Genomic DNA, 4,816 nt, shown 5'->3' on the forward strand with positions numbered 1-4,816 from the left:
GTGTGTGCACAAGTGCATGCATAAGTGGGAGTGAGCTGAACTAGGGATATGTCCCGCCTCAGTGTTCACCGGGTGTCAAATCTGATGCTGTGGAGGACAGAGCATCTCTCCTGGGGCACATTTTGGCTCTCCTCCATCTTCTGGTCAACCCTGGGGTGCCTCATCCACTGTTCATCTGTGAGCTCAGCACATAGTTGGTGAATGAATGAATGAGCATGTGAGTGACACTCTCCCTTCTCCTCCCCATCTGGTTCCCTCCTCCTGGCTTGTCTCCTTTTCCCAGAGGCCTGTTCCAAGCCAAGCTCCACTTGCCCTCCTTGGCAAGATCCGGCTGGAGAGGGGTAAAGGCTGAGCTGCCTTCCACAAAACAGAGTTATAATACAATTCCTGGCTGGCTCCAAGGGCCCAGAGTCAGGAAGAAGATCTGCTTTGCTGTGGGCTGAGGGCCAAGCCTGGTCAGCCCTGGGACTGTCGGGGTGGGAACATGGCTGGGGGAGGAGTAGGGGTGCTATGGATTGAGCTTTGTCCCCCAGATTCACATGTTGAAGCCCTAACCCACAGTGTGACTGTATTTGGAGATAGGACTTTAAGAGGTAATTAAGGTTAACCTGGGTCCTAATATGGGTTCCTAATCTGATAGGATTGGTGACTTTATAAGAAGAAGGGAGAGATCTCTCTCCAGGACACACACTGAGGAAATGCTGTGTGAACAGTGAGAAGGTGGCCTTCTACAAGCCAAGAAGAGAGCTCTCACCAGAACCCAGAAAACAAATATCTGTTGTTTAAGCCACCCAGTCAATGGCATTTTGTTATGATAGCCTGAGTAGACTAATACCAGGGGAAATGGGTAGAGTAATCTTGGTTACAGGTCCTTGCTGTTCATCACTTTGAATATTTCTTGTCACTCCCTTCTGGCCTGCATAATTTCTGCTGAGAAATAAAACCATATATTGAGGTTTTGCAGCTGACAGTTGTATGGGCATTCCCTTGTAGGTAACTAACTGCATTTCTCTTACTCCTTTTAAGATTTTCTTTTCGTCTTTAACCCTTGGCATTTTAATTATGATGGGTCTTGGTGTGGTCCTTTTTGGGTTCCTCTTGTTTGGGACTCTCTGTGCTTCTTGGACTTGTAAGTCTCTTTCTTTCACCAGGTAGGGGAAGTTTTCTGTCATTATTTCTTCAAATAGGTTTTCAATATCTTGCTCTGGCTCTTCTTCTGGCACCCCCATAATGCAGATGTTGGCACGCTTGAAGTTGTCCCAGAGGTTCCTTCCACTATTCTTCATATTTTTGGATTATCTTTTCTTTTTGCTCTTCTGGTTGTGTGTTTTTTTGCTTACTCATATTTCAAATCATTGCTTTGATTCTCTACTGTTGAATCCCTGTATATTCTTTATTTTAGTCAGTGTATGCTTACTTTCTAACTGGTCCTTTTCTTTTTTTTTTTTTCTGGAGGTTTCTAGAAGATTCTTGAGTAACCTTATAACTGTTGTTTTGAACTCTATATCCAGTAGTTTGCTTTCTCCCATTTCTTTCATTTGTGACATGTTTCTTTGTCTCCGCATTTTGACTGCTTCCTTGTGTTTGTTTCTATGTATTGGGTAGAACTGCTATGTCTCCTTGAGTTGGTAGAGTGGCCTTGTGTAGTAGGTGTTCTATAGGGCCCCATGGCTCAGTCTCCCTAGTCACTTTATCTGGGAGCTCTAGGTCCACCCATTTGTGGACTGTGAGCACAGTCTTGTTGTAGTTGAGACTTGATTGCTGTTGGTGTCACTGGGAGAAACTGACCCCCAAGCCAATTGGCTGTGAGGACCAGCTGTGGCTACAATGGGAGAGCTGCTGCACAGGAGACACTGTGCTCACTGAGTCTGCCCCTTGACTGTGTCACTTATGGATGTGTAGAGTTGTAATCTGGTATGGTTTGACACTGACCACTGGGTACACTGGCTCTTGGGTCTCCAGGGAGGTGCAATGTCAGCCACTGCCTGGGGCTACCTAGTGGGAGCTACAGAGAGATCTGAAGATTCCTCCTCTTTGTATTGGGTTCGGAAGTGCCCAGATGAGGCCCACCTATGAATCAAGGCAGGCTGGTGCTGGTGCCAGGTCTTGGGTCTTTTATTGATAGGTTTGAGATTCCCTGACCCAGCTGCAGCTTGTCTGAGAGATTTTACCCTGAGCAAGAAAAGGCCATTCATATGCAAAAGTTGCTGCATGCAACTTGGGTGGGGGTTGTAAATTGGATGAGGTGAGGTCTTAGGGAATCACCAGGGTGGAGCAAACAGAAATGGTTGCTAGTCAGCCCTGCAACCAGGGAGATCCCAGGATAGGAACAATGATCCCTGCTAGCACCTCTGTTTGGGAGAAAGCTGCCCTGGAATTCCTGCCCTGATGCCAGACAATCCAGTTCCTCCTCATATGTGTCTGTGTTCCCTAGAGCCTCGCCCTGGTGCTGGAGCTCAGAGGAAGCAGGACCTTGTAAATTCAGTTCGTGGTGCCGGCCTTTTAAGAGAAATAGCTGGGTCCCCAGCAGCCTCTGTGTCACTGAGCCCCAATCTGCACTGGTTTTTACAGCTCATAGTTCTTACTGCCCATAGGGACTTCTTTTCTTAGCTCTGGGACTCTGGACTGGGAGTCTGGTGTGGGGCTGGGACCCCTTGCTCCCCTGGGCGGCCTCCGCAGGGAGAGCCCGTTCAGTGTCTCTGAGTCTCCTACCAGTCTCAGTGTGCTTTCTTCTTTACTTCTCTATTTGTAGGATTTCCATTCAGCCAGCTTACCAGTGGTTCTAGATCAGTGGTCGGCAAACTGCGCTTGCGAGCCACATGTGGCTCTTTGGCCCCTTGAGTGTGGCTCTTCCACAAAATACCGACTTCTGCGCATGGGCCACAAAGTTTTAATCACACTGTACATGCACGCCCGCATGTGGTATTTTGTGGAAGAGCCACACTCAAGGGGCCAAAGAGCTGCATGTGGCTCGCAAGCGCAGTTTTTCTAGATGAGGATTGTTCTGTATTTTAGTTGTAATTTTGATGTGGTTGTGGGAGGTGGTGAGTACAGGCATTTACCTACGCCGCCATCTTCCAATCAGTACCCGGGGCTCTTGATGAGGCAGCTCCTGCCTCTTTCTTCTGATTCCTTTCTCACCGTCTCCTTTGGGTACCATGTACTTTAGCTCCACTAAACGTGATACCCTTTCATACCCGAGTGTTTCACACACAAGTTCATCTACCTATTTGTCTGAGAATGCTGAGACAGTAAAGTGGGCACAGATTTGGAATCCTCTTTCTCTACCATTTCCTAGCTAGGTGAATGTGGGCAAGCTAACCCTAGTAATCTGTTTTCTAATCTGTAAAATGGAATTAAACATACATGATGTGTCTCACATTGTACTTAATACACAGGACTCCCCCCCACCCCCCAATAAAAGTTGATTTCTCCCCTTCTTTGCATGCTAAACTCCTCTTCATCCTTAAAGACCCAGCTGGAATGTTGTCTACTTGGTAACATTGCCCTCATTCTTTCCAAATGGGTAAAGTCTATCTTCCCTGTTTCTACCCTTTCTGCCCCAGGACACAGGGGAAATCCCAACTCTATCTTCTTGGCATAGTGACAGGAAAGGGGTCATGAACAGATGTGTTGGACATGTGCGGGACACGACATGGTTTGAGTGATGGTTTCTGAAGTGGATGCCAGTGGAGACTGTACCTCTGTGGTCAGGGGTGTGGGAGGGAGTGTGGCACAGGTGGTCTTCTCTAAAACACAGCTACCACCTGCCAACTCAGGCTCCCTTCTCTGTTCAGGTCTCCATCTCTGGGGGAACAGTCTGAATGCCTCAGAACCAACTGTTATGCAAAAACAGACACTTTATTTTCAGTGCTGGGAGCTAACAGGCACCCATGGGTATATGGAGGGCTCTCTTCCAGCCCGCAGGTTTTGACCTTGAGAACTTGAGCACTGTGACCTTGAGAACCTTGTCTAGCAGCCTGCAGTCTCCAGGGGTGGGGCAGTGCCCGACCACAGGCTGGGTGGGCTGGTCTCAGCCGGTTCCGCCAGCCCAGGGCCACTTCAGTCCAGTTTGGTTTCTTGGGTTGAAATCATAATCCCTCAGGCCCAACTTTGGCCAAAGATAATGATGCACTGGCAAGGTCCACAGCTGGGAGGGGGCGGGGGGGGCAGGTACTTGTTCCTCATGGAGCAAAAGCAGGCTTCTCTGAGCCTCCCTTTCCAGCCTCATGGTGTGGTTCCCTTAGAACCCCAGGCCTGCTAGAAAAACCATCCCAGCTTCTGGAGAATTCGGTGGGAGGGGGGTTGGGATTGGGGTGGGAAAGACCGCCCAGTTTCTCCAAGGTTCTTGGAGTGGCTGCCTGTTTGCATTCCTGACTCTCTACTGCCTCTTTGTGGCTGTAGGCCTAGTTGATGCTACACCACTATAGAGGGCGCTCGCGCGAGTGTGTGTGTGTGTGTGTGTGTGTGTGTGGGGCAGGGGACTCGGAGAGAGTGGAGCTGAGGCAGAACTAGAGAGAGCTGACCCTTGTGTCTGCCCTGGAGAGCAGGGATCTCGCTGTGTCCACGACAGGTGTGGGTTACACAAGCAACACTAGGGCAGCTGTGACACCAGTGAGAGGACACTTGTTTACCAGAATGCAATAGAGGGGATTAGACATCAAGGACAGGAGGAGGGCTGTGTCAGCTCTGCCCACGGGGGCAAGTTCTTGCTAAGCTGCTCTAACAGCCATGGCCACTTGGCCTAGAGGACCCTGGGAACAGCTGCCCAACAAGCCTTTAGGGAAATGGGGAAAGGAACAGCTATGGAGGGAAA

The sequence above is a fragment of the Myotis davidii genome, unplaced genomic scaffold, assembly GCF_000327345.1.
Source record: "Myotis davidii unplaced genomic scaffold, ASM32734v1 scaffold327, whole genome shotgun sequence".
In the NCBI taxonomy this organism is placed as follows: domain Eukaryota; kingdom Metazoa; phylum Chordata; class Mammalia; order Chiroptera; family Vespertilionidae; genus Myotis; species Myotis davidii.